We start from the raw sequence: 13918 nt of genomic DNA, 5'->3' as shown, positions 1-13918 counted from the left end.
GGCTGTGGGGGGCATCTGCAGGCAGAATAGCCTGTGACAGCCTGAGAGAGCTCCTTCACACTCTGCGTGGGGAAGGAGGAAGTGGGGCAGAGTGGCTGAGAGGGGCCAGACTTGGCAGGGGAAGCTGATGGGCCCATCAAGGGCAGTACGAGGAAAAGGCAACAGTGATGTGCAAGGCAATGGATGAGGCTCATCAGCATACAGATGGCTCTGCAGGTGCCCGCTCGAAGGGGTGACGATCAGACCTGAGGTTCTCCTCACCACTCTCCTGACACCTTGGCTCTCTGTAGACACCTAGAACTTAGATGCAGACCTAGGGATTCCGATCAACTGAAAAACCCAGAACTGAAGTAAATGGAGTCACCAGAATTTGAGTTTCTTCTGTCTGTGAGAATGGAGTTGGGAATAGAAGTTGAATTATGGTAAAACAAAAAATTTTTTGTGTGTGTGCCTGAGTCTGTGGCCTGAAAATTATACCTGCTATACCTAAGGGCAGGAATTATGCTGAAGTAGACATTTATTTTATATAGATATAATTAAAATGTGTGCGTATAGTAAAGATAGATTAGATAGGTGATTGATAGATAGATAATAGATAGATAGATAGATAGATAGATAGATAGGTTTCCATGTCTGAATTATTTATTTTTTTGCCATTTCCAATCCATTCTCTCTGAGTGGTGCCCAGGACTATGTCATTTACAAACAAGGACTTAATAAAAGCCTTTCAGAGGAAACTGGTAAAGCAGAAAATGCTAAGTACATATCTGTATTATTTAGAACCCAAAGGACAGAGAAGAATTCAGCATTTTCCTGGGTTTAAATGAAGCTGATCACTATCCCTATAGAACCAAAAAACTAGCTTCTGGATTTCTTTGCCTCAGTCAAAAAGCCACATCAGATGAACACCATACTGCAAAGGTTCTGTCAAATCTTCCCTAAATTGCAAATTGAAAGAACAATTGGACATCATTGAGTTAGCCCCTAGGTTAGTCTCAGCTTCACATTCAAAAGCCTTTAGGATCCTGGTGGGTGATATAAATGAGTAAAGGTGTGGAGGATGTAAAAGAAGTGGTGGGAACTCTGGCAAACTTGTGTAAGATCAGACCTGAAGGATATACAGCAGTCAGCCAGTGAAGATACTAGAAAAGAGTCTTCAGGAAAAAGGAAGACGTGTGTATGTGGGCCAAAGTCAACTGGGAGTTTGGTACATTCTAGGGAATCAAAGAAAAAGCACAGGAGATGAAGCAAAACCAGATGGGCAAGCCAGGGAAAACATATGTCAAATGGGATCCTGCTCAACTGTGTAAAATAAAAAGATGGATAAATTAAGAATTACCTTGTGCCCAGATCCTTTCCTTCTGTCCCCATCTGTAGGCCTTGAAACTACAATTCTCTTTTGAGAAGACTCATCTTAGCTTTTATACCTCTGTCATAGATATATTTTTTTTCTCAACTACTTATGATGTAGCCTCATATGTAGCAGCTTTTAACAACTCACCTAAATCAGTTAAATATTTTAAAAGTTCATATTGTCTTAAAGCTACCTAGCAGACAAGTTCAAATTATGTTTAACTTTTCCCACAAACTTTGGCCTCATCAACTGCATAGGCTCTGCCCACATAAACCAATATCCTCTTCACCCCCCTTTTAGGTGTTTTCTCCCTCCCACTTACCACAGCTAATGTGAGTATGATCTCAACAACAGATCAACTTTTTAGGAATCTGTGGTGAAACCACTTTTAATCTATATTGGTTTTCTATTTAAATGTTAACCTAGGCATTCAACGTGATGATAGTAATGCCATGGAATCTATTTGGATTACTACTGGGAAAGCAATTGGAGTGATTTTTCAAAAATTGATTTGCTACTCAGCAACTGTTTCTATTAAACATCAGATAAAAATGGAACCAACCTGAAAAATGGTGCTGGATTTTGTTAAGTCTTATAACCACGATTAAAGCCTCCCTAATCTCATAATTCCTCCCTTCCTTTTCCATCCCTTTGTGTCCTAATCTTTAAGGCTTGACTCTAAACCCAATTTCTTTGTTTTCCTTTGCTACTTCAAATGCTGTGCTCTGGTGTCTCCTTTGATCTCCCAATTAGAATTTTTTCAAAAATATTTATTGAGAGTATTTTTATTAATATGTGCATTTGTTATAAAACAGTGAAAAAACATCAACATTCTAGCTTTCTTAGAGTATATAGTCAACTGAGATAAACCATGTGAGAGAGAAGTAGAAGGTACAATGAAAAAAGATAATGGGGGACCATTCAAGAACAGAGGGGAATTCCCTGGCCGTCCAGAGGTTAGGACTCCATGCTTTCATTGCTGAGGGCCCAGGTTCAGTCCCTGGTCAGGGAACTAAGATCCCACAAGCTGTACCATGGCATAGCCAAAGCAAAAAAAAGAAAAAGAATTGGAGGATCATGGAAGTTCTCCTTGAGACGGAGACACTGAATTTATGTCTTGACTGATGGATAGGATGGAGTGGGAGGGGAAGAGGAGCAGAGGGTTCCATTCAAGCGGAATGGTGTGATCCCTAAGGTCCTGAAACTGGTTAGAACTTGGAACATTCCAGGAGTAGAGCAAAGCCCAAGACATCTGGAGTGAGGTGAGGGAGGGAGAGAGAGGTGGGAGATGAGGTCGAAAATAAGAATGAAGCCAGATTATGCAGGGACAAATAGGTCATATTAAGGACATTGAACTTTACCTTGAAAGCAATGGGAGGCCTTTAATGAATTTCAAGCAGCTGTGTGTGACAGAGTCGTATTTGGATTTTGCCAAAGGTCTCTTTGACTCCTGTAAGAAGAATAGGTTGCAGGAGGCAAGGGAAGATGAAAGAAGGCCAGTTAGGAAGTTTCTATGCTAATCAAGACAAGTATAGAAGCTGATGATGACTGTTAGGAGGGAGGTGGTCATGGAGATAAAGACATGGCATATTTGAGATGTAGCTGATGATCTCTTTCACTCATGTGGCACTTATGGCATATTGCTCTGAAGTGTAAAATTGTTGTGTGACTCTTCCCTCCTTCCTCCTTGAAGGTAGGAGTTGTGATTACCTCTTTTATCCTCCATGGTGACTTGAACATACTAGACACTCTGTAAAGATTTGTGGGTTGATTAAAAAACATAATAGAAGGGCAGACTTTATATTTCTATTATCACAGCTGCCTAATTCCTTTTAAACCTAAACTGGATTGCTTTTAGGATCCTATAGTCTTTGTTTTCTCATGGTCCCATCCTCATCCTCACTGGTACTTCCTTCCCTGGAGGCATTTAAAAAATACAGTGTGAAAGAAATCAATTTAAACATGGCAGCAGCTAAAGATGTCAGTCAATTTCCATTAATCTGTACTTCTATACATTGTAAAAATACATTTATTTAAACTCTGTTGGAATAAAAGAATGCCTTCTTTTTAAGAGTTCTCCCAGAAAACCCAAAAGAGAAGAGTGCATCAAAAATAGAGCACAGACCACCACCATCTGTTCCATTTTCTTTTTCTGTAGCAAGAGGGGGTATGAGTTATGCCACTGTAATAGTTCATTTTATGTGTCAACTTGACTGTATTACAGGATGCCCACATATGTAGTTAAACATCATTTCTGGGTATGTCTGTGAGGGTGTTTCTGGAAGAGATTAGCACATGAATTGGTAGAAAGCAGATTATCCGCCCCAGAGTGCGTGGGCATCACACAACTGATGCCGGAAGCTCAGCTTCTCTGTACACTTGTGCCGAACTGAATCTAGGAGACAGAGTTTTGTGTGAAGTAGAGAAGGACAGCTTTATTACTTTGCCACGCGAAGCGGGACACAGCGGGCTAATGCCCTCAAAACTGTGTGTCCCAACCTGGAGCGGGTAGTGAGGAGTTGTATAATACTGGTTCAGAGAGGGCGTGATCAGCACATGGACATTCTTCTGATTGGTTGGTGGTGAGGTAAGTGGGAGTCAACGTCGTCAACCTTCTGGTTCCAGCTGGTTTGGGGTCTACGTGCTTGTGGGCAGCGTACTGTCCTCAATAACTTAACATCTCCCACCTGGAGGGGCTTTCAGTATCTGCAAAACAGCTCAAAGATATCGTTGTGTGTATCCCTTGAGGGGGAACCAGGACCCAGCCCCAAGGCTGCACTACTGTTTCTCTTGACTGTTGGTTTCTCCCTGGTCTCGCATCCCTTCCCTTCCCTTCCCTAATTAACAACCACTTGAATCTGCCCGTTGGAGCTCAGGGAAGTTCATGGAGGCTGATTGAAGCCTATTTCCTGTAATAAAAGAAATGAGGGATACAGAAAGGCTTTCATGCACAGGAGACCCACAGGGCCCTGCTCGGTATCACAAGCCATTGAGGGCCTGCATATAACAAAAAAGTGGAGGAAGGGAGGATTGCTGGTTCTCAGACTGACTCTTGAGCTGGGATATGGATCTTCTCCTGTCCTGGTGCTCCTGGTTCTCAGGCCTTCATGCCCAGACTGGAGTCTACACCATTAGCTCTCTAGCAGTCAGGCCTTCAAATTACATCAGCAGCTTCCCTGGGTCTCCAGTTTGCAGATCATGGGACTTCTTAGCCTCCACAACTGTGTGAGCTAATAATCAATCAATCAATCAGTCAATCCTATTGGTTCTATTTCTCTGGAAAACCATAATACAGACACAGAAGTTGTTCCAGCAAGGGCGGCTGCTGGGGCAGGGTGTTTGGAATGGGCAGCATCTATTTGGTTCAATCCGAGAAGCATCCAGACACCCTCCTCCCCTTCCAGCCTGCCAGGCTTCTGGCATCCTCCAGTCATCTCTCCTTTGGGCTAGAGGCCTGAGCGTGCCATTAAAATACAAACAACCCAATATCCGGGGGTCTCACTGCAGTCAGTTTGACCTTGTAAAACTCTTTCTCTATGATCCAGTTTTTTCATCTCTATAAAAAGAGGTGTGTGCGAGATCAAATCTAAGACCCTTTTAAATGTAACCTTTTATGATTGCATTGTTTTTTGCTATCTTCCATGTATTAACCTAATGACTAATCTGGCAAGTGTCCAGGTAGATTTCTGAAATCAAGCCCTACGCATGGGGCATTGCAGAAAACATGGCTGCCCTACTTCCTCCCCACTGTCCACGTGCCCCAGCCTGACCACCTCTCGGGGCACCAACTGCTGCCTTATCTGCTAACTTGCATGATTCTCAGCATCAATAAGGTTTTTAGTCATAAAGATAGGGATATTCAGATCTAATAAAACCTCAGAAAAGGGACAAAGATTCCTAAATGTAGACCTACACTGCCAAAAAGATGGAAAAGTTCTTATTCCAAGGCTGCAAACCGAAATAAATGAACAAATAAAACCCAGAATGGCCAATGAACACTGTTACAGTGCCACAGGCTGAGCTCTGGGTGGGCATAGACTTTCTGATTCTCCTCTAAATCCCTGGCACCTAGCACAGCCTGGCATCTCATAAGCACACTGTAAATGTCTCTGGAATGAATGAAAGCCACGTTCCAGTGCCAGCAAGGTAGGGGTTCCTTACTGTGCAGACACTGCCTTCCTGGTATGACTACAGAAAAGTCCAAGCTAGGCTTTAAATCTAACACCTTCTTAAGGTGGCTTGGCAAGGGGTGGCAAGGTGCGGGTTTGGGGGGAAGGTCACCATTGGTTTCCCAAAGACTCTTTCTGGCCTTTATTTGACCTCAGGAATGCTGCTCACAAAGGGTGGCAGGCTGACTTCAGCTTGAGGGGACTGCTCCCTTTTCAGTGGGAGTTGTCAAGAACAAGTCTCCAAAGCAGAAGATGATGGAATCTGCCCTTTTTCTTCTTGTGAGTGTCTGGCCATTTAGAAAATCCCAAAGCTCGTACTTTGAGCGTTAGCCGTGCCCAGGTGCAGCCTTGTCTTTCATCCCCATTAAAATCCACAAAGGAGACTCTTAATGTGCCGCAGAAAGACTATAGCTGTAAGGTGGAATTTACACATCTGGAGGGCTTTTAATGAATGGGGAGAAAGGGGGTGGTTACCTGGCAACCCTGGGTAAGTACAAATTAATCCATCTTTATTCGATGTCAGCAGGGCGGCCCAAGACTTCCACGTGGTTGGGACGGAGTTAAAGCTGCTGATGCTCTAGCGGAGTTGGGGGATTTTGTTTAATTTTAATTTCACCCTCATCTCTGTATTTGGCAGTCATCCCCCCAGCACAAAATTGCACTGCATCGACTCCACGGTGGGCCTTTATTTGGAGCAATTATTCTAACACATGAATCCTCACAGAATGTTAGTGAGGTGGGCCAGCTGAGCTCTGTTTCCCAGTTTGAAGCTTGTGAAGATTAAGGAGTTCAGTGTTAGGTTACCCTTCTGGTCTTGGCCTGAAGGAGAGCAGAATTATCAGGCTGGTAACTTGCTTTACGGCTCTCTTTAATTGTACCCTGTCCTCACAGGCTGTAGCCAGTCTCATAGTGTCCTGGCTTTGATCTGGAGATAATTTATACCAATGTGTTCACAATACAGTTATATTTCTTTTAATTCAATAAAAAACTTTTCTTAAATATCATTGCATTTTTTGTTACGAGTTTTTGTTACAACAGAGAAAAATGATAGTACCACTCGATCTGCAAGGAAGAAATGACAGAGACAGAGCTAATATCTCTGTGCTGAACTAATTTTTACTGAGAAAGGATATTGTTAACACAGTTTTATAAAGTTTTTATTTTTTATTTTTTCAAATATTTATTTATTTATTTATTTGGCTACGCCAGGTCTTAGTTGCAGCATGCAGGATCTAGTTCCCTGACTAGGGATTGAACCTGGGCACCCTGCACTGGGAACGCAGAGTCTTAACCACTGGACCACCAGGGAAGTCCCTTGTAAAGTTTTTAAATGCAGCTTTGGTGACCACAGCTAACTCTGGGGGTTTGTCCTATTCTTTTGGGAGTTGTCGTATTCTGCAGCACAGGACAGTGTACTGACTTGGGTGGTGGAGCCCTGGGTTCTCATATCAGCTGCTATTCCTTCACCATCTGGGTCTCAACGTAAAATGAGAGGGTTATGCTCGGTAAGCACAGAAGTCCTACCCTGGTTAAAATTCTATGACTCCATGATTATGTTTAAACTGAGATTAGGGAATAATTATCTTGCATGTATAACTAAGTACATGCAAGTGTGCTCTAATAGAGTGTTTTTATTTGTTTAATTGTTCTCTTTTTGCTATTTTTTATTCCTTTGGTGTTTGCTATTTATTGGCGACAGCCTGGAGGTCCTTAACCCCTGACTTGATTCTTTTTCCTAACTCAGAACATTGCTCGGCTGTTTTGATTCTAACAGCCACCTGACCGGTCCTGCCTTTTTTACCATCCGTCCCACCTCCTTTGTAAGTTTGCCCATCAGACCTGTGAACTGGGACAAGACACATAGGAGAACAACGCTTTCCAATCTGGACATTAACATAGTTTCCCTGGCTAGAGATTTTTCCCAACCGAATAATGAAGCATTTAACATAATTTTTCTAATTCCTCTATTGTTATCATGGTTTAAAAACAAGGATGCTTGTTTCCAGATGTCTTGTTCAACAGTACCCTGGAACACATGGGAATATTTTGTAGTGGCTGACAGAATGGGTTGGAGAAAAATAAAAACAGATGGACACAGATTAACTCTATCTGTTCCTAGTCTAAGCTTCTCTGTGGATTCTAATCATGAGATGTTTCTCGCCTAATTTCATATCACTAGACCAATCACAAGCTTGAAACAGAAGAAACCATTCTGAGTTGGTCCAAGCATCGTGTGTGTAAAGTCACATAACACCATATGCAGCCTGGTGTTGAGCAGTATTTTGTATTAGTTGATCTCTAGTTGATCTCTGAATAACAAACTTTGGCCACTTCTTCTGTTCAGTAATTACAAGGAGAGTTAATACTCAAAGCTCCTGTGGATAAATTCACATTATTTCCTACTGGCCAGAATTTGAACTCCAAATCTCTATGTGTCTTATGTTGAACTAAGGTGGACCACATAAATGCCTTTTTTTTGGCATAAGATCAAGTGGCTCTCTTGACTCCATTTCTTTGAGTTCATATCCTGATCTCAGCCTTCTGGATCTTTTCACTCTGATTATGAGAAGAAGCCTGAGAATTGACCAGAAACAAATCCCTCCCCACAGAGGTACAGAACCTCAGGCATCCTATCCTTGGACAACCCTGGTCTGGTGACATTTCTGAAGCAAGGAAGCTGCTACTCCCATCTTACAGATGGTTCCAAGCCTGTCTTATATCACCAGCCTCATAGATGTGTCTTAGGTTGGGTTCTCTACGCACAGAGCCTGAGATGAGGATTCTTTTTAGTGATTTATTGAGGGGGTACCCCCTCAGAAGAAGAGGGGTGAGGGAAGCAGTGCAGGTTAAGAAAGAAAGCTACGCAAGGAAGTTGTTTAGCCTGGAAACTAGCTTCCGCCTGGTTCCATGGGGAAGCCCTGAGACAGAAGTGCACTGCAGAGTTGTTATCAATGTGAGGCAAGTGGGTGGGTCTGGTCTTTTGTACCCCAGGTGGTTCAGTCATTGGCCCCTGGCTGTCCCTAAAGAGGGGTAGGGAATCTCCCACTTCTGTTTGGCCAAGGGCAGTTCTCTGGAGCAGAGGGCAGCTGTGAAGGCTTTGCAGTCAATACTCACAGCCGGCTAGGGCATGGGTACACCAACCTCAAGGGAATCTTGGCAGGGTATGAACAACACCCACAATAGATGGGAAAGAGAGAGAGAAGCAAGAAATCACAAAGTTACTCTAATACCCGAAGCTCCGCCTTCTGCGATGGAACATGCTTGACCTGTCTCAGTGTTTCTCCTTCTTGGAGGTAGGGCTGGGGGGAAGGGGAATTTTGAACTATCCCCTGGGCTTAGAGAATGTGTTCAGCATTTAGATCCAAAGGCTTCTGCATAGGATCTCTCTGGCAATACAGAATAACAATATGCTTTGCCAGTTGTCAAGTTAGTTTAACACGAAGAATGGTGATGTCTCTGAGACATTGTCTATGTACATTTAGTTACATTACTTTTGTCTGTTTGTAAATCTTGGAAGACTGTTTCCATTTTCCTTAACTTGGATCCAATAACAACTTCCTATAAAGAGGCACTAGGTTCCTGCTTATTGTGTAACTTCAGGGTCTCTATAGTTCATGGGTTGTCAAGGTATTATCTTATTTATAGTTGGGAAATCATACTCTCTCTAGAGCTTCATTATTAGCTAACAAAATTCCTTAGTTTCAAAAATGAGATTCTTAAGCCCAAAGTTATTTAACTTGCTCAAGACCTAGAACTGATTTGTCCCAGAAGGATAGGAAACTGGGCAGGAAACTTGATTCTTTGCTATTGATTTTAATCTGCCCACTGCTACTCACTGGGTTTTTGTTACCCTAGTATTTTTTTCTTATCAGTGATGACTGTGAGGGCATCACTTTTTTTTTTTTAATTTATTTATTTATTTTTATATTTATTTATGGCTGTGTTGGGTCTTCGTTTCTGTGCGAGGGGCTTTCTCTAGTTGCGCCAAGCGGGGGCCACTCTTCATCGCGGTGCGCGGGCCTCTCACTATTGTGGCCTCTCTTGTTGCGGAGCACAGGCTCCAGATGCGCAGGCTCAGTAGTCGTGGCTCTCGGGCCCAGTTGCTCCGCGGCATGTGGGATCTTCCCAGACCAGGGCTCGAACCCATGTCCCCTGCATTAGCAGGCAGATTCTCAACCACTGCGCCACCAGGGAAGCCCGGCATCACTTTTTTTAATATTAGTCACAGGCTTCTTAGGGAGAGGAGAACGTTCAACACTCTCCTTCTAACAAGGGAATGTCCCTGCTCCTTCTTCCTTTTTCTTTCTTCTACCCAAGAAGAAGGGATTATCATACAATTGTTCAGATCACAGAGAACTTCTTAGACCTTGTTTTGATGGGTGGGGTCACAGTGTGCTAAGTGGTCATGTGCTGCCATGTCTCAATATCTTTTGATTCCTTTTCTCTTCATGAATGATCATTAGGTGTGTTTTAGCTTGAGGCAGGCCATGCATCTTTCTCCCTTCTCATGCACACTAGATCCTTGCTTTGGATTTTGTGCCATGTGGCTGGCCAGAGGGTCTGAGAACCCAAGGTTGAAGTTCTGGTTTAAAGGAGAGAGAAGCTTTGTTTAGAATTAAAGTTTAAGCTGCATGTTCTGACCCAACTTTACCAGAATTCAGTACTGTAGGATTTGGGGCATGAGCATGTTCTGACCCAACTTTACCAGAATTCAGTACTGTAGGATTTGGGGCATGAGTATCACAAGAAAGTGATACTTTGATTCTTCTCTCCTTGTGTGTATAACTCATTTGGGAACCTTGTGGAAGGATGGGATTTTCTGGGAAAGGTTCAGAATTTCCTGTGTCCTGTGGTCAAATAATATCAAGTAATATCAAAATTACTCCCACTATTATTAGAGTAGTACTCTAAATGATATACATTATGCACTGAAGTTTAGAATTTAGTGATAGATAACCTGTATCTCTCTGACACAGCCTGTATTACAATGACTAATACAATAAATATGTATTACATACTTGAAGTGATGAAGTATAGGAAAGGCACTAACACCTACTACATTTAGCTTCATCCTCTTCAGTTTAGACAATGGATTAAAATCTGGTTCTGTATCTTACTAGTTCTAAGACCTTGGGCAAGTAACCTACCTTCTTTTTGACTCAACATCCTTATAACTGTAAAAAATTATAGCATTTACTTTAGAGGATTGTTGTAAAAATTAAATGATATCATGCACACGTGTAAGCATTTAGCATAAATGTTATCTATTACTATTATGGTTCTAAGGGTTGTACGCTTCTCTCAGGCTGGTATCTATCGTCTCTATATCATGGTTTTAGCATATATCTACACACTTTGTGGGGAGTTCTGAATTAAAGGAGAAACAGGGTATCAAGAACTTCACCACTATCTGTCCCTGTGGCTTTGCAGGCTTCACAGAGGAGCAGGTGTCCTTGTTTTTCTAGATCTGTCAAAACAATTTACTCCTCAGGCTGACCTGGGGTTAGGCAGCTACTGGTGAGTATGTCTGACCTTGGAAGTTTGTGGATTTCCTGAGTCTACCCCTATATGGTAATGGCTGATCTCTCTCTCCATCATTTATGAGACAAGAAGAGTTTAAAGTTGTGTAATAAGTCCATTTTGATTCAGTCTGTTTGTGTGACTGAGCAACCTGGATGTAGCAGTCTATGTTTTAAGGATTCCAAAATGCCATTTTCAGTTTGACTGGGAAAAAAGTCATCAGTCTATTGAAAAATTCTATTTAAAACTTGGGAGAAAAGGGAAATTTATCCAATTCTTCATATAGACCAATGGCTGTTAATACACAGAATGTTTGCTAAATGGAAATCTATCACTATTTTGAAAAGTTTGAGGCACTGAATCACATAAATTGATGTATTCAAGTCATAGAAAATGTCTTGAGCGAACGATTTACCCCAAAGCAATATAAACAAACCTCAAGTAAGGATGAACTTATTGTCAAATGTCATCTGTTCCAGTCTAATAAATGTTTTTAAATAGCATTTCAAAAAATCCCCAAAACAATACTACCAGACTTTAAAAGTGGGATTTAGTGAAGTGGTCACTACCTAAAAATTATATGTGGAAACATGCTTCCTCTTATTGTTTAGAATGTTATTGTTCTGAAACTCTTGTTTAGGAAGCTTTTATTTTCAGATAAGTAACTTCAGATATAAATAATCAGTGAAAGTTTATGGTCCATTGTGACTATAATATTAGAGGACCTTGTGCCAGTTTTGGACTTTTTACTGTCATGTCCAGTCCTCACCCATCCTCTGCTTTAACGGGGACGGATTATCTTGTGTTTTACAGGAGAACTGATCCTCACAGGCTGTCTTTTCCATGCTCCTACGTGTTCTGTGTGTGACCAGTGGGAGGCATAGACTACATATTGGAAGGTACTCATTTACACTTTTTAAAATGTTGATGGAAAAGATCTGTTTTAAGAGAGCAAGAAAGAATAGAATGAAATAAATAAAAGCAAAACCTAATTGTATTTTTATGTAATATTAGCTCATGTGTTCGCTTGGTTAATGTGCATGTCCCTGCTAGTTTGTAGCCATCATGAGGACGAGCATCTTGTCTGTGCCGCTGGTAACTACAAGCCTAGCACTAATGTCTGACATATGACACATGCTCAATATGTATTGCTGAATGAGTAACTGAATAATGAATAACTATTCACTTAAAGTCATTTAACTAGTTAGTATAGTACTGGAATTCAAAACCCAAGCTGGTCAAACTTCAGCATTGTGGAATTTCCCTTAAATAATGCTGTATCTAGCCTTAAGATAAATTTTGAAGAGCTGTGTTACAAAGTAAGAAATTAATTTCATATTCAACAAGAAAGAAACATGACTTTTCTACTCTAATTAAAATATTAAAAATCATCTTTTAAGTATATCACCGAGCTGGCACAAAAGGAAGAAATGGGCAGAGTCTCCAAATAAAGAGAAAGTAGAAACCCTGAAACGAAAACAACAACAATAACAACAACAAAACCCTTAACACTGGCTCTTGTCCTAAGGGTTTATGCCGAATTCTGGCAATCCAGAATTTTGGCTTTGATAGTTGTATTAAGGTGAATAGTTAAGAAAGCGTCTGTAGATCTAGGGATCTATCCTGAGCTCATATCTACTGTTGTCCATAGAGTCAAGGACACTCAAGCAGGAAAAAAAGTAGATTTCAAAGCAATATACACAGTCTGTTCAAAACTTTCTTTATAAGGTACATATTATGTATGAGAAACACGCCAAAACATTCATCCCCACATAAGGAGGCTGTGGGTGATTTTTATTTTCTCTTTAATATTATTGTGCCTTTTCCCAGGTTTCTGCAATAAACTTGTATTGCTTTTAAATTTCTGCTTGGGATGTAGAAAGCCAGAAAGAGCATAGGTCCAACACATACAATGACAAAAAAATAAATAAACCTGACAAACTGCAAATTCACAAGTTTTATTGACCCATAAGAAAACTGAGTTCACAGAGACTTCAAGGAGAGAGAAGACGGAAACACTGTTTATCTGGGGCAGACACTGTAAGAAGAAATTAGCAAAAGTTATTAAATCAGTAAAGGCAAAATGAGGGCTAAATACAGAAACCTCTGGGGAGGCCGTTATAAAGGGAGTTTTCACCCACTTGCAGCCTGTTCACCACAGAGCTCGCAGGTTGTCAAGGGGCCTGAGAAAGGGTCCCTCATGGCCCAGGCCAGGGGCAGGGAACAGCAACCACTGTGGGAAAGGCACACAACCACACCCAAATCCTTCCCTATGGGAAAAAAATCTTTAAACTATGTGTGCACGTGGGGAAAAGTATACACTGCAGAAGCACAGCCACTTTTAGGATGCTGCTGAAAATCTACAGCAGTCAGAGAGAAGTGAACAGAGAACAAACAAACAACAACAACAACCTCTTGCCCTAAGCGAAGGGCAGGAATAAAGTGCTGGACCCAGAACTACAGCTGGGAGAGGGATGGAGTTCTGAGAAGGCCACATCCCCAAGAAATAGGGACACGGTGCCTCACTAAATAAGAGTGAGGATTAATCAGCAGAGGGACTTCCCTGGCGGTACAGTGGTTAAGAATCTGCCTGCCAATGCAGGGGACATGGATGGATCCCTGGTCCGGGAAGATCCCACATGCCGCAGAGCAACTAAGCCTGTGCGCCACAACTACTGAGCCTGTGCGCCACAACTACTGAGCCTGTGCGCCACAACTACTGAGCCTGCGTACCACAACTACTGAAGCCCACATGCCTAGAGCCCGTGCTCCGCAACAGGAGAAGCCACCACAATGAGAAGCCCACGCACCGCAACAAAGAGTAGCCCCCGCTCGCCACACTAGAGAAAAGCCCACTTGCAGCAACGAAGACCCA

At 42.0% G+C, this 13918-nt stretch overlaps 1 long non-coding RNA gene across 1 annotated transcript in view; it reads left to right on the top strand.

Moving 5' to 3' along the window:
* Positions 1 to 11932, top strand: part of LOC132376403 (uncharacterized) — a 29171-nt gene extending 17239 nt beyond the window's left edge. Inside the window, exon 3 of the long non-coding RNA XR_009506290.1 lies at positions 11857 to 11932. This is a non-coding gene — a long non-coding RNA (uncharacterized LOC132376403). The remainder of the gene's footprint in view (positions 1 to 11856) is intronic.
* The last annotated feature ends 1986 nt before the right edge of the window (positions 11933 to 13918 follow it).

Source organism: Balaenoptera ricei, chromosome 12, assembly GCF_028023285.1.
Source record: "Balaenoptera ricei isolate mBalRic1 chromosome 12, mBalRic1.hap2, whole genome shotgun sequence".
NCBI lineage: Eukaryota > Metazoa > Chordata > Mammalia > Artiodactyla > Balaenopteridae > Balaenoptera > Balaenoptera ricei.
Note: the sequence above shows the minus strand (reverse complement) of the source record. Positions and strands in the feature narration are given on the sequence as shown.